This window comes from Crinia signifera, chromosome 5 (genome assembly GCF_055691185.1).
Source record: "Crinia signifera chromosome 5, ASM5569118v1, whole genome shotgun sequence".
Classification (NCBI taxonomy): Eukaryota; Metazoa; Chordata; class Amphibia; order Anura; family Myobatrachidae; genus Crinia; species Crinia signifera.
In genome coordinates, this window is record NC_139221.1 from 173,426,371 (window position 1) to 173,452,090 (window position 25,720).

Here is a 25,720-nt window from a genome sequence, read left to right on the forward strand (position 1 = left end):
CGATCGCCTAAAGCACCGTTCATTTCGGACACCAGACAGGCGCCCGGCAACCGCCAGCTCAGACCACCCCTACAGATACCGCATGCCAGCGTGCGCCTGGGTTTGCTAATTAACGCTGATTCCTACTCAAACACATACACCTGAATGTAATAAGCAATGCTGCAGTCTATTAAGTCCAAACCATTATTTCACTACCTGCAAGCCACACACAGCACGCAAACACATTGGAAGCTTATTTTTCTTTACTTCTCCACATTTAAAGGTTTGTTTAATTTAAGGTAAGAATCTTTTTAAGACCTGCTTATATACGCTAAGGTAGCTATTTGCTAAACAGTTAGACACATTCACTACGTGCTTTCATAGACTTTACACAGTAGCACACTCAATCTACACAAGTCGACATGTGTCAACGTGTTCACTGTAATACAAACATAGGTTTTGTATTTAGGATACAATAACATAAACCACATCTAACACCTACAAAGGATGTTTCAGCAATGTTTTAAGGCCATGACCACTATTTTGCACACAATCTTTGTATAGTACCCAAAATACTGAACTGTACCACTATCTTATCTGCTATGAATTGGATTTGACTACACTCTGGATGTAAGATGCCACCAATCACATTATTGCACTCACATCTCTCTAACAAAGGATTCCTACATCTGCTTATGACACTGTCAAATCATATATATTTAAAAAGTTATGCATGTTTGTTCACAAGCTATTTTATCATGTTTGGCCCATTCACACATCTTTTTTTAGGGAGGACACATATGCATTCCTACACAAATGTACCTTTTCACCCTTGTTTGTCTGCCTCACCCACTCCATGAGGAAAGCATTGTTCTGGACCTGCTTTTACCTACTACTGTAGGAGCTACCTCACCTGCACACAAACTGCTTTCTCACCTATGAAGTTGCTCTGCACATGTGCTGACACAAACTAATTAGCTGGGAAAAGTTGGATAGGAACATGGTAATGGCCATGGAGAGGGTTACACATGGGAAACTTCTACCACACTTCAACAAATGTTCAAAAATACCCTGGTCAGTAAGTACACATAAATCTAGTATTTGTTTCACACCAGAAATTACACATACCACAATTTTGATTTAATTGGGAAAATATATTTATTTGCTGTTCAGCATCACAGCTTATTTCACACTTTAATGTAAGAAATCAAATAAACAAATAAAATAGACACAAAAATAAAAAAAACTGCCAGAACAAGAGGTTGCATATCTCCAAACATGTGTTACCCTGCAAATGCAATGGTGAAAGAAATGGGGACACCAGAATACATACTGCAACAACCAGGGTGAATACTAAGCAAGATACACACCACCCAAAAAAAATATCCTGCATTTGTAGAGGTCAAAATACGAACTTTCATGCCCATGGCACGCAAATGGATCGATGGCCAACTCAGGAAGCGGATGTCCAGTGCAATTTAAACCTTTGGGGTCCAACCACAGAGGAAGTGAACCAGGTCTCATTTGGGCCCTTTTTTGCCCCTTTTAGATGGGGCCTTGGGGACAGGGGCCTTTGGCTCAGCTGGCTTGCGGCGTCTTCCCCTAGTCGACACAGGAGGGTCAGCAGAGGTGGAAGGTTGGGGAGCAGCTTGGGGTGGGGCAGCAGATGGGGGATTGTCCCTTAGGGACCTGGCGGTGGACAGCTGCTCCGCAAGAAGTTCATTCTGGCGGCTGAGGTGTTGGCCAATGCTTACTATGCCAGCCGCCAGAGTTTCATTAATGCGGTTCAAGGCCTCAACCTGCAGCCTGTTTGTGGCCTTCCACTCCGCCATAAATTCCCCCACCTGCTGCTGACGGATCGCAGCATCCAACCCTTGCTGCTCGATCCTCTCCAGCATTGCCAACATACTCTCATCCCATGTCTCCTGTGGCTGGGGCTGGGGGCGACGTCTTGGTGGAGGCTGGACCACTTGCTCCACCTGTGGCTCTGCAGAGGAAGATGCTGCCGGTACATCCTGGGTTTCTGCTTCTTCTAGGATAAGAATTGAAAACAATGTCACCATCACATACGCACTAAAAAATATCTTTCTAAATACAATGCATTACTGTGACTTACCATCAAAAGCAGCAGCAAAGACCTCCGCCGGGAGCTCACTGTCCATATTGGAGATCCCCCTGACCTCGCCCACATCTATCACGTCCAAGGAGTCCTCCTCCAGGGGGGTATACTCCAAATGGTCGGGCATAGGACCTCTCCCGGTGGACATGCTGTGGTTGTACCGGTCAGTCATCTTCCTCTTCATTGCCGTTTTGAAGTCAGTCCACCTACAAGTTTAAAAATACAAATATCACCATGAGATATGTGCACCACTGTGCTACGTGTAGGGTTACCACCTAGTCCCTTAAATTCCGGACACATGTTAATTACACAGGTTCTGTGGCAGTTTAAAATTAGGTGAAGTGGAGTCTTGAAGTCAGCCAGCCACAGAACCTGTGTAATTAATATGTGTCCGGAATTAAAGGGACTAGGTGGTACCCCTAGCTACGTGACATTTCCTAGTGTGGGTGATCTTATGTTTTTTTGCCATATGTGTCCCACACACACACTCATGTCTCCATTAGGAGGCATTTCAGTGTCTCATCTCATTCATTAGGCCACTAAATGCACATACATACATCACTATGCAGAAATGACATCATCCATGGCCAAATTATGCACCTCCACCTGGTGTGAAACTACACATTCCACCATAGCTTGACAATGTGGTTATTATGGAGTCATTTAACTATGGGATGGCATACTGGGATGTGTAGTTTCTCACCAGCTACATGTGCACAGTTTGGTCATTCTTGTTTCAGTAGCATCATATGGAACATGTTACAACAACTCTTTCAAAAAAACACTTTCTCTTGTCCCATCACATACTTCACATGAGCAGAACTGTGCCCATAACCTCACATCACACCAATGGTGCATGTTTCATATATCAATGTGGGTTATTAGACATGGTTGTGTTCACATGTGACATTGAAGTGTAGCACTATCTACAAACACACCTTTCTATTATTCTCAAAACATACATGTAACATATGTACACACATATGACATCAGGGGGACAAAGACCAGGGCAATTTTTCAGCAGTCTTCAGCAGGAACTGAGGCCCTTATTCTAGTTCACTCTTTCTGCCCAAATATTTCTTTGATGGACAAAACCATGTGCACTGCAGGTGAGGCAGGTGTAAAACCCCACCCAAATCTGATTATCTCTGCACAAGTAACACCTGCCTCACCTGCAGTGCACATGGTTTTGTCCATCTAAGAAATATTTGGGCAGAAAGAGTGAACTAGAATAAGGGCCTCAGTTCCTGCTGGAGACTGCTGAAAAATTGCCCTGACAAACACACTAACCTTTTCTTCACCGCGTCCCAATTTCTGACCACTGGTGCCACCTGGTTCACTTCCTCTGTGATCTTCTCCCAAAGTTTTCTCCTTGCACTGGCACCCGGCTTCCTGGTTGGCAATTCAATCCATTCGCGTGCCCTGGGCACTAGAATTCGCATTTCGGCCTCTACAAATGCAGGGTTTCTCTTTCTGGTGGTGGTATCCTGCTCAGTCCTCACCCTCGATGTTGCAGCTTGCTTTCTGGTGGCCCCAGTTCTCTCACCATGCACCTGCTGGGTCACACCTGTTTGGAGAGATGCAACCTCTTGTTCTGGCTGGTTGCTTGGCCCTTGTGGAGCTGGTGGAGGTTCAACAGGGCCTGTTACTGAGGGGCCCGCCTGGTCTTGCAGGCTACTCCTCTCTTGGGCCCTCCTTCTCCGCTCCTGTTCCCTCTTGTTCAGTGCATCAAGCAGGGATTGTGCTGTAGCTCTCTGCAGAGCGTCCTCAGCTGCGGAATCGTCTGAGTCAGACATGTTTGCAGCAATTGTGGGCTGCATCTGACTGAATATTTATATGTTAATCTCCCGCCATGAACAAGGGGGCGTATATTTTTCTACGCAATGTAGATGCAAATTTACGCCGATATTTCCCGCCGATAATTCCCGCTTAAATTACGCAGGTCTCAACGCACCTGATCAATCACCTGTATATGCACATACACAGGTTGTGGAGCATTGTGAGCTACATCGTGAAATGTGTGCACCTGTCATTCCTATGATGAGTGTTGTCAGCTGGTATCTGTTGGAGTTCGTGTATGCTTTCCTTACATATGTCATGAGTATGAAATTGTCATACACCAACATGTTGCATTGTGCCCCCTTTAACCAGCGTATTTATAAGTAGATGGTTGCGTGCATTATTTTCCGCCTCTGTATATACAGTACTTCTCTCCATGGAAATCGGTGTATTGTGCCCCCTTTAAGCAGCGTAGTTATAAGTAGACGGTTGCGTGTATTATTTTCCGCACACTGTATATACAGTACTTCTCTATACATTGAATGCTTGCTGTTGGTTTTGGTCTGTGTATATCGAAACGGTCCGAGTAAGTTTCTATTCGCATCCAGTTTGTTAATGTAAGAAGGATTAATAAAGTTAATACCAAACAAACAATTTTTTAGACCAATCAGCAAGCACCAAAAGTGATATATGTACCTGCAATTATTAACTGCGCCATAGGCACTATGACTACTACCAGGGCTAGGCCGTTTTCCACACCGGAGCTGTTGGCCCTGGTTCACGTAATGGACCGTCACCTGGGGCCCAGGGGCCCATATGTCTCAAATATGGACAAGCGGCGGGCGTATACTGCTGCCCGCCGCCTGATCTACTCCACGACCGGCGTCCGCAGGAGCCTGGGGCAAGTTGAGCGGCGCTGGTCTGACCTGCGCCGGCGGCAGCCAGTTTTGCTCTGCACCCTTCGCCGCCATATTGCCCGATGTAAATTTTGATTACTAGTATGTCTGCGTTTTTTTGCAATGTTTTGTGTACTTTTTATAAATATGTTCCTGAGTATGGGGGTATATATGTGGGTGTATATGGGTGTATATGGGGGTGTATATGGGTGTATAGGGGGGGTATATGGGTGTATATGGGGGTGTATATGGGGGTGTATATGGGTGTATATGGGGGGTATATGGGTGTATAGGGGGGGTATATGGGTGTATATGGGTGTATATGGGGGTGTATATGGGTGTATATGGGGGGTATATGGGTGTATATGGGGGTGTATATGGGGGTGTATATGGGTGTATATGGGGGGTATATGGGTGTATATGGGGGTGTATATGGGTGTATATGGGGGTGTATATGGGTGTATATGGGGGGTATATGGGTGTATAGGGGGGTATATGGGTGTATAGGGGGTGTATAGGGGGGGGTTTAAGTAGTTGCTCAGTTTTTGGGTGTAGGATATCAATTAGTTTGCATGATAAATGTCTGAAATATCACAGCAATGATAATTTTGAAGGTTATGAGCATGACTAATGTGAATTTTTCTTACCCCCTTTTTTATGAAACCCAATCTTCGATTTCTATGCCATCAACATGAACATTTCAGCACGGGCAACAGCCCGCAGAGAAGCCCGGGAGCAGGCACGCCGGGACCAGGCAGCCCAGGAGCAGCCGGAAGAGGAGGAGGAAGAGGAGGAGGAAGAGGAGGAGGAAGAGGAGAAGAAAGAGGAGGAGGAAGAGGAGGAGGAAGAGGAGGAGGAAGAAGAGGAGGAGGAAGAAGAGGAGGAGGAAGAAGAGGAGACACTGGCTGAAGCTGGGGCCCACCCAATTTCCCCATCCCCTTCCCCCTCCCCAACCCCCACCCCCACCCCCTCCCCAACCCCCACCCCCACCCCCTCCCCCTCCCCATCACTGGAGACACTGGGTGAAGCTGGGGCCCACCCAATTTCCCCATCCCCTTCCCCCTCCCCAACCCCCACCCCCACCCCCTCCCCAACCCCCACCCCCACCCCCACCCCCTTGCTCATGACCCCCCCAAACACCGCACAGCCAACCAGCGGGGACCAGGATGGCTCAAGTAGCCGTAAGTAAATAATGTGTATAATGTTGACCTACACATTTCTACACATCAACAATCACAACAACCACATATGTGTATCCAACATCAACATTAGTTGCAACATATCACTGCAGGGCGACCATGAGGTGTGTCCTGTCCTTCTCCAGGAACAAGGGTCCCCTTGGTGGTTTTTTTGAGTGTGGCCATGCCTCACCCCTTGAATAATTGACATAACAGTACATCCAATGAGATATCCGACATTAGTGGTGTGGTAGTTATGTGGCTCCAGGTGTTGGGTAACTCCAGTTCCCAGCATAATGTGCAACACAGGGCCGGATTATAATGGAGGCACAAGGGGTCAGTGCCCCTGGGCCCCCCTCTAGTTAGGGTCCCCCTGTGGTTGGCATGTATTTTTAAAAAAAATAATTGATTTGTTTTTTATTTTATTTTTTTAGCTAAAGGTTTTGTCCATGGGTGGGGTAGTGCTGCAGCTTCACCTATCTGCCAATGTGACAATGATTTATGGTGCTGAACATCGGGAGCCAAGGCACACTGATTGCACAAGTGTGCAGTGCATTTCTGGGACTTGACTAAGTCCCCTGACACTTTGCACCAGAGGACAGAGGCTGAGAAGTTTGTGCTGAGCTCTGATTGGTGGAGCTCATTACATGCTTCTCAGGTCCATGGAGAACAGCAGCAGCAGCTTAGTCATGGGAGGGTTTTTAATCAGAGGCAGCACTAGGACTGTGAGGTCTCCTCCAGAGTAAGGGGCAGAGGGACAAACACAGGCTTTTCATGTGGTGTGTGTGTGTGTGTGTGTGTGTGTGTGTGTGTGTATATATATATATATATATATATATATATATATATATATATATATATATCCCCTGCAGTTAACCATTAACCAAGTTTACTCTGTGTTTTGACAGTATAATATTCTCCCATGCAGTGTGCGGCCAGTAATGACAAGTGCAAGGGGGCCCCCCGGTCTAAAGTACCCCGGGCCCCCCAAAGGCTTAATCTGGCACTGGTGCAACATAAATGTAGAGATTGTTTTGTTAATAGTGTGTGAGGCCATGCGGATGCATGCTTTACAAACATAGCTGTAGGCCTATAATTTATACAGCAATGTCCTAAATTTAAAATAGTAAGGAGTGCTTAAGCCAAAACAATGTCATAACCCTTAAATAGCACAGCCTAATTGTGAGGTTAGAGGACAGTCCCCCAAAACCAAAGTACCAATTGGGATACAGCATACATTCATCCATGAAGGAGTAATTGAATTAATGTTATTTACTATGTACAGTATGTGTGTGTTAACATATAATTTTGTAGTACTGTGTTTACAGCAGACCCATCTTCAATGTAGTTTAAAAATGTATGTGGCCTTCACACATAACTCTGAACTTTTTATTATGTACAAATACAACAAACATTTGTGTATGTTATATATTATTATTTTTTTTTTATCCCTTCACTACAGACACTGAACAGCAGCAGGAGGAGGTGGCAGCCCTAATGCGGGAGATTGTACTGACCCTCCTGTACCTCCAGATACTGTTTGGACTTCTGGAGGCCCGAATTTAATTTTTTTTTATCCCCCCCCCCCCTTATTATTTTTGCCCGAAATAAAAGTTTATGTACAGTTCGAAATTGCCTGTGTTTTTACTAATAAATATGTTAGAGGGCTTGTAAGGGTAGGTACATACAGATGTGTACTGTACGTTATACTTGTAATTTGAGGTGAGGGGTAATGATTGATGTGTGAATGTGTGTGTTTTTGATTAAAATAACACATAGTGAAAATGCATGAATGTTTAATGTTGTTAGATTAAAACATCACACATAACATCAGGGTAGGTATACATGTTACACATTGTGGACAAAGTAATTATGGACATAATTTAGTACATATACAGAAACACCAACATAACTTGATGTAAAAGTAACAGCAATATGGGGACACATAGATAGTGATTAAAATGCCACATTAGAACATAACAAATATACATGTAATGAGGGTTCAAATGTTGTTTTATTAGGTCTTTATTAAGGTAGACAATTGAGTTAATAGAAAACAATAATTGAATAACAAATAGATTAATTAATCAATTGTCAGATTTGTAGTTGAAAGGCAAGATTTGCAGGTCCATATATGTGAAGGGTATGGCAGCGTACACGGACGTACGCTCACTCTCACGAGCGGTGACATAAGCTGTGTTTTCCATTGAAAACAATATGGACCCGTCCGTGCAAGCTGGCGTACGCTCAGATCTCCGCAAGAAGTCGGTGGGAAGACAGACGAAAGAAGTCCGTAAACGGCGCCGTACGCTCGGTTGTACGCCTGTTGTCGGAGTGCAAGGGCTGGCCCGTCCGCGTACGTTGCCGTACGCTCATCTGTACGCCACTCCCCTTCTACGGTATTTCTGCCCGTACGTAAGCGGCTGATTTGTGGGAGGACTTAACCCTAACGGCCGCGTACGGCTAGCGTACGGTAATAGCGAACGTACGCACGTTTGGCCGCTCCGATCAGAATAACCTCCATAGTGTATCATTTGGTGTCTAAGTCATAGGTCCCATATTTTCCCTTCCCAGATACAAGCCCGTTTGAGTGTTTGGGGCACTTTTTAGCTAAAATCATCCTACGGGGCCTAACTGCATATGCTAAAACCTGCCTATTTTGAATGGTGTAGTGGCCCCTGCAACCTCCAAAAATATCAGGACTTGCTTCCCCAATAATCTGCTAACTCACCCCTGAAATACATACTTATTCACCCTATTTTGTTCATTGGACTCATTTCTCATTTGAAATGCCCATTTTTTAGGGGCCATAAATGTGCGTCTTTAAAAAGTGATTTCTACGATACCCCACTTTTGCGCGTCGGACCTCAACTTTTCCCGTAAACGCAGAAAAACCGCAATTTTCAGGAGAAACGAGACAGACATCCCCTCCCTCTGCCACCCACCCGCCCAACTGACAGCCAGCCATTAGACATGCACAGATAGTTCTGAGGGTCTGTTTGTGATGTCATAAAGGGCCTGCTGATCAATGGGCAGCTTTCTGATTGGCTGCTGTATTTGATTGACAGATGGAAGCTGGCAGCTGATTAGCTGTCTAGCCTAAAGTGCTTTACACACCTCCCTGATGGTACCACTGGCTAAGATTCCACCTCAGCTCATTGGGTAATGAAAAATTTAGAACAATTGATGGATGAAAGCAAGCAGGCCGGCCATTTTGGGACACTCAGTGGACTTGTTTAATGCAATGCACCTTTGTATATTCACATGCATTCGCTTCATGCTGTAACCACTGTGCATAAAAATTTGTAAACATGGCAAACAGTGTATCATTTGGTGTCTAAGTCATGTTTACCATATTATCCCTTCCCAGATACAAGCCCGTTTGAGTGTTTGGGGCACTTTTTAGCTAAAATCAACGTACGGGGCCTAACTGCATATGCTAAAGCCTGCCTATTTTGAATGGTGTAGTGGCCCCTGCAACCTCCAAAAATATCAGGACTTACTTCCCCAATAACTTGCTAACTCACCCCTGAAATACATACTTATTCACCCTATTTTGTTCATTGGACTCATTTCTCATTTGAAATGCCCATTTTTGGGGGGGCAGAAATGTGCGTCTTTAAAAGGTGATTTCTACGATACCCCACTTTTGCGCGTCGGACCTCAACTTTTCCCGTAAACGCAGAAAAAGCGCAATTTTCAGGAGAAATGAGACAGACATCCCCTCCCTCTGCCACCCACCCGCCCAGCTGACAGCCAGCCATTAGACATGCACAGATAGTTCTGAGGGTCTGTTTGTGATGTCATAAAGGGCCTGCTGATCAATGGGCAGCTTTCTGATTGGCTGCTGTATTTGATTGACAGATGGAAGCTGGCAGCTGATTGGCTGTCTAGCCTAAAGTGCTTTACACATCTCCCTGATGGTACCACTGGCTAAGACTCCACCTCAGCTCATTTGGTAATGAAAAATTTAGAACAATTGATGGATGAAAGAAGGCAGGCCGGCCATTTTGGGACGCTCATTGGACTTGTTTAATGCAATGCACCTTTGTATATTCACATGCATTCGCTTCATGCTGTAACCACTGTGCATAAAAATTTGGAAACATGGCATACAGTGTATCATTTGCTGTCTAAGTCATGTTTCCCATATTTTCCCTTCCCAGATACAAGCCCGTTTGAGTGTTTGGGGCACTTTTTAGCTAAAATCAACCTACGGGGCCTAACTGCATATGCTAAAGCCTGCCTATTTTGAATGGTGTAGTGGCCCCTGCAACCTCCAAAAATATCAGGACTTACTTCCCCAATAACCTTCTAACTCACCCCTGAAATACATACTTATTCACCCTATTTTTTTCATTGGACTCATTTCTCATTTGAAATGCCCATTTTTGGGGGGCCAGAAATGTGCGTCTTTAAAAGGTGATTTCTACGATACCCCACTTTTGCGCGTCGGACCTCAACTTTTCCCGTAAACGCAGAAAAAAACGCAATTTTAGGGAGAAACGAGACAGACATCCCCTCCCTCTGCCACCCACCCGCCCAACTGACAGCCAGCCATTAGACATGCACAGATAGTTCTGAGGGTCTTTCTGTGATGTCATAAAGGGCCTGCTGATCAATGGGCAGCTTTCTGATTGGCTGCTGTATTTGATTGACAGATGGAAGCTGGCAGCTGATTGGCTGTCTAGCCTAAAGTGCTTTACACACCTCCCTGATGGTACCACTGGCTAAGACTCCACCTCAGCTCATTGGGTAATGAAAAATTTAGAACAATTGATGGATGAAAGCAGGCAGGCCGGCCATTTTGGGACACTCAGTGGACTTGTTTAATGCAATGCACCTTTGTATATTCACATGCATTCGCTTCATGCTGTAACCACTGTGCATAAAAATTTGGAAACATGGCATATAGTGTATCATTTGGTGTCTAAGTCATGGGTCCCATATTTTCCCTTCCCAGATACAAGCCCGTTTGAGTGTTTGGGGCACTTTTTAGCTAAAATCATCCTACGGGGCCTAACTGCATATGCTAAAACCTGCCTATTTTGAATGGTGTAGTGGCCCCTGCAACCTCCAAAAAATATCAGGACTTACTTCCCCAATAACCTGCTAACTCACCCCTGAAATACATACTTATTCACCCTATTTTGTACATTGGACTCATTTCTTATTTTAAAATGCCCATTTTTGGGGGGCCAGAAATGTGCGTCTTTAAAAGGTGATTTCTACGATACCCCACTTTTGCGCGTCGGACCTCAACTTTTCCCGTAAACGCAGAAAAAGCGCAATTTTCAGGAGAAACGAGACAGACATCCCCTCCCTCTGCCACCCACCCACCCAACTGACAGCCAGCCATTAGACATGCACAGATAGTTCTGAGGGTCTGTCTGTGATGTCATAAAGGGCCTGCTGATCAATGGGCAGCTTTCTGATTGGCTGCTGTATTTGATTAACAGATGGAAGCTGGCAGCTGATTGGCTGTCTAGCCTAAAGTGCTTTACACACCTCCCTGATGGTACCACTGGCTAAGACTCCACCTCAGCTCATTGGGTAATGAAAAATTTAGAACAATTGATGGATGAAAGCAGGCAGGCCGGCCATTTTGGGACACTCAGTGGACTTGTTTAATGCAATGCACCTTTGTATATTCACATGCATTCGCTTCATGCTGTAACCACTGTGCATAAAAATTTGGAAACATGGCAAACAGTGTATCATTTGCTGTCTAAGTCATGTTTCCCATATTTTCCCTTCCCAGATACAAGCCCGTTTGAGTGTTTGGGGCACTTTTTAGCTAAAATCAACGTACGGGGCCTAACTGCATATGCTAAAGCCCGCCTATTTTGAATGGTGTAGTGGCCCCTGCAACCTCCAAAAATATCAGGACTTACTTCCCCAATAACCTGCTAACTCACCCCTGAAATACATACTTATTCACCCTATTTTGTTCATTGGACTCATTTCTCATTTGAAATGCCCATTTTTGGGGGGGCAGAAATGTGCATCTTTAAAAGGTGATTTCTACGATACCCCACTTTTGCGCGTCGGATCTCAACTTTTCCCGTAAACGCAGAAAAAACGCAATTTTCAGGAGAAACGAGACAGACATCCCCTCCCTCTGCCACCCACCCACCCAACTGACAGCCAGCCATTAGACATGCACAGATAGTTCTGAGAGTCTTTCTGTGATGTCATAAAGGGCCTGCTGATCAATGGGCAGCTTTCTGATTGGCTGCTGTATTTGATTGACAGATGGAAGCTGGCAGCTGATTGGCTGTCTAGCCTAAAGTGCTTTACACACCTCCCTGATGGTACCACTGGCTAAGACTCCACCTCAGCTCATTGGGTAATGAACAATTTAGAACAATTGATGGATAAAAGCAAGCAGGCCGGCCATTTTGGGACACTCAGTGGACTTGTTTAATGCAATGCACCTTTGTATATTCACATGCATTCGCTTCATGCTGTAACCACTGTGCATAAAAATTTGTAAACATGGCATTTAGTGTATCATTTGGTGTCTAAGTCATGTTTCCCATATTTTCCCTTCCCAGATGCAAGCCCGTTTGAGTGTTTGGGGCACTTTTTAGCTAAAATCATCCTATGGGGCCTAACTGCATATGCTAAAACCTGCCTATTTTGAATGGTGTAGTGGCCCCTGCAACCTCCAAAAAATATCAGGACTTACTTCCCCAATAACCTGCTAACTCACCCCTGAAATACATACTTATTCACCCTATTTTGTACATTGGACTCATTTCTTATTTGAAATGCCCATTTTTGGGGGCCAGAAATGTGCGTCTTTAAAAGGTGATTTCTACGATACCCCACTTTTGCGTGTCGGACCTCAACTTTTCCCGTAAACGCAGAAAAACCGCAATTTTAAGGAGAAACGAGACAGACATCCCCTCCCTCTGCCACCCACCCGCCCAACTGACAGCCAGCCATTAGACATGCACAGATAGTTCTGAGGGTCTTTCTGTGATGTCATAAAGGGCCTGCTGATCAATGGGCAGCTTTCTGATTGGCTGCTGTATTTGATTGACAGATGGAAGCTGGCAGCTGATTGGCTGTCTAGCCTAAAGTGCTTTACACACATCCCTGATGGTACCACTGGCTAAGACTCCACCTCAGCTCATTGGGTAATGAAAAATTTAGAACAATTGATGGATGAAAGCAGGCAGGCCGGCCATTTTGGGACACTCAGTGGACTTGTTTAATGCAATGCACCTTTGTATATTCACATGCATTCGCTTCATGCTGTAACCGCTGTGCATAAAAATTTGGAAACATGGCATATAGTGTATCATTTGGTGTCTAAGTCATGGGTCCCATATTTTCCCTTCCCAGATACAAGCCCGTTTGAGTGTTTGGGGCACTTTTTAGCTAAAATCATCCTACGGGGCCTAACTGCATATGCTAAAACCTGCCTATTTTGAATGGTGTAGTGGCCCCTGCAACCTCCAAAAAATATCAGGACTTACTTCCCCAATAACCTGCTAACTCACCCCTGAAATACATACTTATTCACCCTATTTTGTACATTGGACTCATTTCTTATTTTAAAATGCCCATTTTTGGGGGGCCAGAAATGTGCGTCTTTAAAAGGTGATTTCTACGATACCCCACTTTTGCGCGTCGGACCTCAACTTTTCCCGTAAACGCAGAAAAAGCGCAATTTTCAGGAGAAACGAGACAGACATCCCCTCCCTCTGCCACCCACCCAACTGACAGCCAGCCATTAGACATGCACAGATAGTTCTCAGGGTCTGTCTGTGATGTCATAAAGGGCCTGCTGATCAATGGGCAGCTTTCTAATTGGCTGCTGTATTTGATTGACAGATGGAAGCTGGAAGCTGATTGGCTGTCTAGCCGAAAGTGCTTTACACACCTCCCTGATGGTACCAGTGGCTAAGACTCCACCTCAGCTCATTGGGTAATGAAAAATTTAGAACAATTGATGGATGAAAGCAGGCAGGCCGGCCATTTTGGGACACTCAGTGGACTTGTTTAATGCAATGTACCTTTGTATATTCACATGCATTCGCTTCATGCTGTAACCACTGTGCATAAAAAATTGTAAACATGGCAAACAGTGTATCATTTGCTGTCTAAGTCATGTTTCCCATATCTTCCCTTCCCAGATAAAAGCCCGTTTGAGTGTTTGGGGCACTTTTTAGCTAAAATCATCCTACGGGGCCTAACTGCATATGCTAAAGCCTGCCTATTTTGAATGGTGTAGTGGCCCCTGCAACCTCCAAAAATATCAGGACTTACTTCCCCAATAACCTGCTAACTCACCCCTGAAATACATACTTATTCATCCTATTTTGTTCATTGGACTCATTTCTCATTTGAAATGCCCATTTTTGGGGAGCCAGAAATGTGCGTCTTTAAAAGGTGATTTCTACGATACCCCACTTTTGCGCGTCGGACCTCAACTTTTCCCGTAAACGCAGAAAAAGCGCAATTTTCAGGAGAAACGAGACAGACATCCCCTCCCTCTGCCACCCACCCACCCAACTGACAGCCAGCCATTAGACATGCACAGATAGTTCTGAGGGTCTGTCTGTGATGTCATAAAGGGCCTGCTGATCAATGGGCAGCTTTCTGATTGGCTGCTGTATTTGATTAACAGATGGAAGCTGGCAGCTGATTGGCTGTCTAGCCTAAAGTGCTTTACACACCTCCCTGATGGTACCACTGGCTAAGACTCCACCTCAGCTCATTGGGTAATGAAAAATTTAGAACAATTGATGGATGAAAGCAGGCAGGCCGGCCATTTTGGGACACTCAGTGGACTTGTTTAATGCAATGCACCTTTGTATATTCACATGCATTCGCTTCATGCTGTAACCACTGTGCATAAAAATTTGTAAACATGGCAAACAGTGTATCATTTGCTGTCTAAGTCATGTTTCCCATATTTTCCCTTCCCAGATACAAGCCCGTTTGAGTGTTTGGGGCACTTTTTAGCTAAAATCATCCTACGGGGCCTAACTGCATATGCTAAAGCCTGCCTATTTTGAATGGTGTAGTGGCCCCTGCAACCTCCAAAAATATCAGGACTTACTTCCCCAATAACCTGCTAACTCACCCCTGAAATACATACTTATTCATCCTATTTTGTTCATTGGACTCATTTCTCATTTGAAATGGCCATTTTTGGGGGGCCAGAAATGTGCGTCTTTAAAATGTGATTTCTACGATACCCCACTTTTGCGCGTCGGACCTCAACTTTTCCCATAAACGCAGAAAAACCGCAATTTCCAGGAGAAACGAGACAGACATCCCCTCCCTCTGCCACCCACCCGCCCAACTGACAGCCAGCCATTAGACATGCACAGATAGTTCTGAGGGTCTGTTTGTGATGTCATAAAGGGCCTGCTGATCAATGGGCAGCTTTCTGATTGGCTGCTGTATTTGATTGACAGATGGAAGCTGGCAGCTGATTGGCTGTCTAGCCTAAAGTGCTTTACACACCTCCCTGATGGTACCACTGGCTAAGACTCCACCTCAGCTCATTGGGTAATGAAAAATTTAGAACAATTGATGGATGAAAGCAGGCAGGCCGGCCATTTTGGGACGCTCATTGGACTTGTTTAATGCAATGCACCTTTGTATATTCACATGCATTCGCTTCATGCTGTAACCACTGTGCATAAAAATTTGGAAACATGGCATACAGTGTATCATTTGCTGTCTAAGTCATGTTTCCCATATTTTCCCTTCCCAGATACAAGCCCGTTTGAGTGATTGGGGCACTTTTTAGCTAAAATCAACGTACGGGGCCTAACTGCATATGCTAAAGCCCGCCTATTTTGAATGGTGTAGTGGCCCCTGCAACCTCCAAAAATATCAGGACTTACTTCCCCAATAACCTGCTAACTCACCCCTGAAATACATACTTATTCACCCTATTTTGTTCATTGGACTCATTTCTCATTTGAAATGCCCATTTTTGGGGGGGCAGAAATGTGCATCTTTAAAAGGTGATTTCTACGATACCCCACTTTTGCGCGTCGGATCTCAACTTTTCCCGTAAACGCAGAAAAAGCGCAATTTTCAGGAGAAACGAGACAGACATCCCCTCCCTCTGCCACCCACCCACCCAACTGACAGCCAGCCATTAGACATGCACAGATAGTTCTGAGGGTCTGTCTGTGATGTCATAAAGGGCCTGCTGATCAATGGGCAGCTTTCTGATTGGCTGCTGTATTTGATTAACAGATGGAAGCTGGCAGCTGATTGGCTGTCTAGCCTAAAGTGCTTTACACACCTCCCTGATGGTACCACTGGCTAAGACTCCACCTCAGCTCATTGGGTAATGAAAAATTTAGAACAATTGATGGATGAAAGCAGGCAGGCCGGCCATTTTGGGACACTCAGTGGACTTGTTTAATGCAATGCACCTTTGTATATTCACATGCATTCGCTTCATGCTGTAACCACTGTGCATAAAAATTTGGAAACATGGCAAACAGTGTATCATTTGCTGTCTAAGTCATGTTTCCCATATTTTCCCTTCCCAGATACAAGCCCGTTTGAGTGTTTGGGGCACTTTTTAGCTAAAATCATCCTACGGGGCCTAACTGCATATGCTAAAGCCTGCCTATTTTGAATGGTGTAGTGGCCCCTGCAACCTCCAAAAATATCAGGACTTACTTCCCCAATAACCTGCTAACTCACCCCTGAAATACATACTTATTCATCCTATTTTGTTCATTGGACTCATTTCTCATTTGAAATGGCCATTTTTGGGGGGCCAGAAATGTGCGTCTTTAAAATGTGATTTCTACGATACCCCACTTTTGCGCGTCGGACCTCAACTTTTCCCATAAACGCAGAAAAAGCGCAATTTCCAGGAGAAACGAGACAGACATCCCCTCACTCTGCCACCCACCCGCCCAACTGACAGCCAGCCATTAGACATGCACAGATAGTTCTGAGGGTCTGTTTGTGATGTCATAAAGGGCCTGCTGATCAATGGGCAGCTTTCTGATTGGCTGCTGTATTTGATTGACAGATGGAAGCTGGCAGCTGATTGGCTGTCTAGCCTAAAGTGCTTTACACACCTCCCTGATGGTACCACTGGCTAAGACTCCACCTCAGCTCATTGGGTAATGAAAAATTTAGAACAATTGATGGATGAAAGCAGGCAGGCCGGCCATTTTGGGACGCTCATTGGACTTGTTTAATGCAATGCACCTTTGTATATTCACATGCATTCGCTTCATGCTGTAACCACTGTGCATAAAAATTTGGAAACATGGCATACAGTGTATCATTTGCTGTCTAAGTCATGTTTCCCATATTTTCCCTTCCCAGATACAAGCCCGTTTGAGTGATTGGGGCACTTTTTAGCTAAAATCAACGTACGGGGCCTAACTGCATATGCTAAAGCCCGCCTATTTTGAATGGTGTAGTGGCCCCTGCAACCTCCAAAAATATCAGGACTTACTTCCCCAATAACCTGCTAACTCACCCCTGAAATACATACTTATTCACCCTATTTTGTTCATTGGACTCATTTCTCATTTGAAATGCCCATTTTTGGGGGGGCAGAAATGTGCATCTTTAAAAGGTGATTTCTACGATACCCCACTTTTGCGCGTCGGATCTCAACTTTTCCCGTAAACGCAGAAAAAGCGCAATTTTCAGGAGAAACGAGACAGACATCCCCTCCCTCTGCCACCCACCCACCCAACTGACAGCCAGCCATTAGACATGCACAGATAGTTCTGAGAGTCTTTCTGTGATGTCATAAAGGGCCTGCTGATCAATGGGCAGCTTTCTGATTGGCTGCTGTATTTGATTGACAGATGGAAGCTGGCAGCTGATTGGCTGTCTAGCCTAAAGTGCTTTACACACCTCCCTGATGGTACCACTGGCTAAGACTCCACCTCAGCTCATTGGGTAATGAAAAATTTAGAACAATTGATGGATGAAAGCAGGCAGGCCGGCCATTTTGGGACACTCAGTGGACTTGTTTAATGCAATGCACCTTTGTATATTCACATGCATTCGCTTCATGCTGTAACCACTGTGCATAAAAATTTGGAAACATGGCAATCAGTGTATCATTTGCTGTCTAAGTCATGTTTCCCATATTTTCCCTTCCCAGATACAAGCCCGTTTGAGTGATTGGGGCACTTTTTAGCTAAAATCATCCTACGAGGCCTAACTGCATATGCTAAAGCCTGCCTATTTTGAATGGTGTAGTGGCCCCTGCAACCTCCAAAAATATCAGGACTTACTTCCCCAATAACCTGCTAACTCACCCCTGAAATACATACTTATTCACCCTATTTTGTTCATTGGACTCATTTCTCATTTGAAATGCCCATTTTTGGGGGCCAGAAATGTGCGTCTTTAAAATGTGATTTCTACGATACCCCACTTTTGCGCGTCGGACCTCAACTTTTCCCGTAAACGCAGAAAAACCGCAATTTTCAGGAGAAACGAGACAGACATCCCCTCCCTCTGCCACCCACCCGCCCAACTGACAGCCAGCCATTAGACATGCACAGATAGTTCTGAGGGTCTGTTTGTGATGTCATAAAGGGCCTGCTGATCAATGGGCAGCTTTCTGATTGGCTGCTGTATTTGATTGACAGATGGAAGCTGGCAGCTGATTGGCTGTCTAGCCTAAAGTGCTTTACACACCTCCCTGATGGTACCACTGGCTAAGACTCCACCTCAGCTCATTGGGTAATGAAAAATTTAGAACAATTGATGGATGAAAGCAGGCAGGCCGGCCATTTTGGGACGCTCATTGGACTTGTTTAATGCAATGCACCTTTGTATATTCACATGCATTCGCTTCATGCTGTAACCACTGTGCATAAAAATTTGGAAACATGGCATACAGTGTATCATTTTCTTTCTAAGTCATGTTTCCCATATTTTCCCTTCCCAGATACAAGCCCGTTTGAGTGTTTGGGGCACTTTTTAGCTAAAATCATCCTACGGGGCCTAACTGCATATGCTAAAACCTGCCTATTTTGAATGGTGTAGTGGCTCCTGCAACCTCCAAAAATATCAGGACTTACTTCCCCAATAATCTGCTAACTCACCCCTGAAATACATACTTATTCACCCTATTTTGTTCATTGGACTCATTTCTCATTTGAAATGCCCATTTTTGGGGGGCCAGAAATGTGCGTCTTTAAAATGTGATTTCTACGATACCCCACTTTTGCGCGTCGGACCTCAACTTTTCCCGTAAACGCAGAAAAAGCGCAATTTTCAGGAGAAACGAGACAGACATCCCCTCCCTCTGCCACACACCCGCCCAACTGACAGCCAGCCATTAGACATGCACAGATAGTTCTGAGGGTCTGTTTGTGATGTCATACAGGGCCTGCTGATCAATGGGCAGCTTTCTGATTGGCTGCTGTATTTGATTGACAGATGGAAGCTGGCAGCTGATTGGCTGTCTAGCCTAAAGTGCTTTACACACCTCCCTGATGGTACCACTGGCTAAGACTCTACCTCAGCTCATTGGGTAATGAAAAATTTAGAACAATTGATGGATGAAAGCAGGCAGGCCGGCCATTTTGGGACACTCAGTGGACTTGTTTAATGCAATGCACCTTTGTATATTCACATGCATTCGCTTCATGCTGTAACCACTGTGCATAAAAATTTGGAAACATGGCAAACAGTGTATCATTTGCTGTCTAAGTTATGTTTCCCATATTTTCCCTTCCCAGATACAAGCCTGTTTGAGTGATTGGGGCACTTTTTAGCTAAAATCATCCTACGAGGCCTAACTGCATATGCTAAAGCCTGCCTATTTTGAATGGTGTAGTGGCCCCTGCAACCTCCAAAAATATCAGGACTTACTTCCCCAATAACCTGCTAACTCACCCCTGAAATACATACTTATTCATCCTATTTTGTTCATTGGACTCATTTCTCATTTGAAATGCCCATTTTTGGTGGGCCAGAAATGTGCGTCTTTAAAAGGTTATTTCTACGATACCCCACTTTTGCACGTCGGACCTCAACTTTTCCCGTAAACGCAGAAAAAGCGCAATTTTCAGGAGAAACGAGACAGACATACCCTCCCTCTGCCACCCACCCACCCAACTAACAGCCAGCCATTAGACATGCACAGATAGTTCTGAGGGTCTGTCTGTGATGTCATAAAGGGCCTGCTGATCAATGGGCAGCTTTCTGATTGGCTGCTGTATTTGATTGACAGATGGAAGCTGGCAGCTGATTGGCTGTCTAGCCTAAAGTGCTTTACACACCTCCCTGATGGTACCACTGGCTAAGACTCCACCTCAGCTCATTGGGTAATGAAAAATTTAGAACAATTGATGGATGAAAGCAGGCAGGCCGGCCATTTTGGGACGCTCATTGGACTTGTTTAATGCAATGCACCTTTGTATATTCACATGCATTCGCTTCATGCTGTAACCACTGTGCATAAAAATTTGGAAACATGGCATACAGTGTATCATTTGCTGTCTAAGTCATGTTTCCCATATTTTCCCTTCCCAGATACAAGCCCGTTTGAGTGATTGGGGCACTTTTTAGCTAAAATCAACGTACGGGGCCTAACTGCATATGCTAAAGCCCGCCTATTTTGAATGGTGTAGTGGCCCCTGCAACCTCCAAAAATATCAGGACTTACTTCCCCAATAACCTGCTAACTCACCCCTGAAATACATACTTATTCACCCTATTTTGTTCATTGGACTCATTTCTCATTTGAAATGCCCATTTTTGGGGGGGCAGAAATGTGCATCTTTAAAAGGTGATTTCTACGATACCCCACTTTTGCGCGTCGGATCTCAACTTTTCCCGTAAACGCAGAAAAAGCGCAATTTTCAGGAGAAACGAGACAGACATCCCCTCCCTCTGCCACCCACCCACCCAACTGACAGCCAGCCATTAGACATGCACAGATAGTTCTGAGGGTCTGTCTGTGATGTCATAAAGGGCCTGCTGATCAATGGGCAGCTTTCTGATTGGCTGCTGTATTTGATTAACAGATGGAAGCTGGCAGCTGATTGGCTGTCTAGCCTAAAGTGCTTTACACACCTCCCTGATGGTACCACTGGCTAAGACTCCACCTCAGCTCATTGGGTAATGAAAAATTTAGAACAATTGATGGATGAAAGCAGGCAGGCCGGCCATTTTGGGACACTCAGTGGACTTGTTTAATGCAATGCACCTTTGTATATTCACATGCATTCGCTTTATGCTGTAACCACTGTGCATAAAAATTTGGAAACATGGCAAACAGTGTATCATTTGCTGTCTAAGTCATGTTTCCCATATTTTCCCTTCCCAGATACAAGCCCGTTTGAGTGTTTGGGGCACTTTTTAGCTAAAATCATCCTACGGGGCCTAACTGCATATGCTAAAGCCTGCCTATTTTGAATGGTGTAGTGGCCCCTGCAACCTCCAAAAATATCAGGACTTACTTCCCCAATAACCTGCTAACTCACCCCTGAAATACATACTTATTCATCCTATTTTGTTCATTGGACTCATTTCTCATTTGAAATGGCCATTTTTGGGGGGCCAGAAATGTGCGTCTTTAAAATGTGATTTCTACGATACCCCACTTTTGCGCGTCGGACCTCAACTTTTCCCATAAACGCAGAAAAACCGCAATTTCCAGGAGAAACGAGACAGACATCCCCTCCCTCTGCCACCCACCCGCCCAACTGACAGCCAGCCATTAGACATGCACAGATAGTTCTGAGGGTCTGTTTGTGATGTCATAAAGGGCCTGCTGATCAATGGGCAGCTTTCTGATTGGCTGCTGTATTTGATTGACAGATGGAAGCTGGCAGCTGATTGGCTGTCTAGCATAAAGTGCTTTACACACCTCCCTGATGGTACCACTGGCTAAGACTCCACCTCAGCTCATTGGGTAATGAAAAATTTAGAACAATTGATGGATGAAAGCAGGCAGGCCGGCCATTTTGGGACGCTCATTGGACTTGTTTAATGCAATGCACCTTTGTATATTCACATGCATTCGCTTCATGCTGTAACCACTGTGCATAAAAATTTGGAAACATGGCATACAGTGTATCATTTGCTGTCTAAGTCATGTTTCCCATATTTTCCCTTCCCAGATACAAGCCCGTTTGAGTGATTGGGGCACTTTTTAGCTAAAATCATCCTACGAGGCCTAACTGCATATGCTAAAGCCTGCCTATTTTGAATGGTGTAGTGGCCCCTGCAACCTCCAAAAAATATCAGGACTTACTTCCCCAATAACCTGCTAACTCACCCCTGAAATACATACTTATTCATCCTATTTTGTTCATTGGACTCATTTCTCATTTGAAATGCCCATTTTTGGTGGGCCAGAAATGTGCGTCTTTAAAAGGTTATTTCTACGATACCCCACTTTTGCGCGTCGGACCTCAACTTTTCCCGTAAACGCAGAAAAAGCGCAATTTTCAGGAGAAACGAGACAGACATCCCCTCCCTCTGCCACCCACCCACCCTACTGACAGCCAGCCATTAGACATGCACAGATAGTTCTGAGGGTCTGTCTGTGATGTCATAAAGGGCCTGCTGATCAATGGGCAGCTTTCTGATTGGCTGCTGTATTTGATTGACAGATGGAAGCTGGCAGCTGATTGGCTGTCTAGCCTAAAGTGCTTTACACACCTCCCTGATGGTACCACTGGCTAAGACTCCACCTCAGCTCATTGGGTAATGAAAAATTTAGAACAATTGATGGATGAAAGCAGGCAGGCCGGCCATTTTGGGACACTCAGTGGACTTGTTTAATGCAATGCACCTTTGTATATTCACATGCATTCGCTTCATGCTGTAACCACTGTGCATAAAAATTTGTAAACATGGCAAACAGTGTATCATTTGCTGTCTAAGTCATGTTTCCCATATTTTCCCTTCCCAGATACAAGCCCGTTTGAGTGTTTGGGGCACTTTTTAGCTAAAATCATCCTACGGGGCCTAACTGCATATGCTAAAACCTGCCTTTTTTGAATGGTGTAGTGGCCCCTGCAACCTCCAAAAATATCAGGACTTACTTCCCCAATAATCTGCTAACTCACCCCTGAAATACATACTTATTCACCCTATTTTGTTCATTGGACTCATTTCTCATTTGAAATGCCCATTTTTGGGGGGCCAGAAATGTGCGTCTTTAAAATGTGATTTCTACGATACCCCACTTTTGCGCGTCGGACCTCAACTTTTCCCGTAAACGCAGAAAAAGCGCAATTTTCAGGAGAAACGAGACAGACATCCCCTCCCTCTGCCACCCACCCGCCCAACTGACAGCCAGCCATTAGTCATGCACAGATAGTTCTGAGGGTCTTTCTGTGATGTCATAAAGGGCCTGCTGATCAATGGGCAGCTTTCTGATTGGCTGCTGTATTTGATTGACAGATGGAAGCTGGCAGCTGATTGGCTGTCTAGCCTAAAGTGCTTTACACACCTCCCTGATGGTACCACTGGCTAAGACTCCACCTCAGCTCATTGGGTAATGAAAAATTTAGAACAATTGATGGATGAAAGCAGGCAGGCCGGCCATTTTGGGACACTCAGTGGACTTGTTTAATGCAATGCACCTTTGTATATTCACATGCATTCGCTTCATGCTGTAACCACTGTGCATAAAAATTTGTAAACATGGCAAACAGTGTATCATTTGCTGTCTAAGTCATGTTTCCCATATTTTCCCTTCCCAGATACAAGCCCGTTTGAGTGTTTGGGGCACTTTTTAGCTAAAGTCATCCTACGGGGCCTAACTGCATATGCTAAAGCCTGCCTATTTTGAATGGTGTAGTGGCCCTGCAACCTGCAAAAATATCAGGACTTACTTCCCCAATAACCTGCTAACTCACCCCTGAAATACATACTTATTCACCCTTTTTTGTTCATTGGACTCATTTCTCATTTGAAATGCCCATTTTTGGGGGGGGGGCAGAAATGTGCGTCTTTAAAAGGTGATTTCTACGATACCCCACTTTTACGCGTCGGACCTCAACTTTTCCCGTAAACGCAGAAAAAGCGCAATTTTCAGGAGAAACGAGACAGACATCCCCTCCCTCTGCCACCCACCCGCCCAACTGACAGCCAGCCATTAGACATGCACAGATAGTTCTGAGGGTCTTTCTGTGATGTCATAAAGGGCCTGCTGATCAATGGGCAGCTTTCTGATTGGCTGCTGTAGTTGATTGACAGATGGAAGCTGGCAGCTGAGTGGCTGTCTAGCCTAAAGTGCTTTACACACCTCCCTGATGGTACCACTGGCTAAGACTCCACCTCAGCTCCTTGGGTAATGAAAAATTTAGAACAATTGATGGATGAAAGCAGGCAGGCCGGCCATTTTGGGACGCTCATTGGACTTGTTTAATGCAATGCACCTTTGTATATTCACATGCATTCGCTTCATGCTGTAACCACTGTGCATAAAAATTTGGAAACATGGCATACAGTGTATCATTTGCTGTCTAGGTCATGTTTCCCATATTTTCCCTTCCCAGATACAAGCCCGTTTCAGTGTTTGGGGCACTTTTTAGCTAAAATCAACCTACGGGGCCTAACTGCATATGCTAAAGCCTGCCTATTTTGAATGGTGTAGTGACCCCTGCAACCTCCAAAAATATCAGAACTTACTTCCCCAATAACCTGCTAACTCACCCCTGAAATACATACTTATTCACCCTATTTTGTTCATTGGACTCATTTCTCATTTGAAATGCCCATTTTTGGGGGGGCCAGAAATGTGCGTCTTTAAAAGGTGATTTCTACGATACCCCACTTTTGCGCGTCGGACCTCAACTTTTCCCGTAAAATCAGAAAAACCGCAATTTTCAGGAGAAACGAGACAGACATCCCCTCCCTCTGCCACCCACCCGCCCAACTGACAGCCAGCCATTAGACATGCACAGATAGATCTGAGGGTCTTTCTGTGATGTCATAAAGGGCCTGCTGATCAATGGGCAGCTTTCTGATTGGCTGCTGTATTTGATTGACAGATGGAAGCTGGCAGCTGATTGGCTGTCTAGCCTAAAGTGCTTTACACACCTCCCTGATGGTACCACTGGCTAAGACTCCACCTCAGCTCATTGGGTAATGAAAAATTTAGAACAATTGATGGATGAAAGCAGGCAGGCCGGCCATTTTGGGACACTCATTGGACTTGTTTAATGCAATGCACCTTTGTATATTCACATGCATTCGCTTCGTGCTGTAACCACTGTGCATAAAAATTTGGAAACATGGCATACAGTGTATCATTTTCTGTCTAAGTCATGTTTCCCATATTTTCCCTTCCCAGATACAAGCCCGTTTGAGTGTTTGGGGCACTTTTTAGCTAAAATCATCCTACGGGGCCTAACTGCATATGCTAAAGCCTGCCTATTTTGAATGGTGTAGTGGCCCTGCAACCTCCAAAAATATCAGGACTTACTTCCCCAATAACCTGCTAACTCACCCCTGAAATACATACTTATTCACCCTATTTTGTTCATTGGACTCATTTCTCATTTGAAATGCCCATTTTTTTTTGGGGGGGGGGGGGCAGAAATGTGCGTCTTTAAAAGGTGATTTCTACGATACCCCACTTTTGCGCGTCGGACCTCAACTTTTCCCGTAAACGCAGAAAAAGCGCAATTTTCAGGTGAAACGAGACAGACATCCCCTCCCTCTGCCACCCACCCGCCCAACTGACAGCCAGCCATTAGACATGCACAGATAGTTCTGAGGGTCTGTTTGTGATGTCATAAAGGGCCTGCTGATCAATGGGGAGCTTT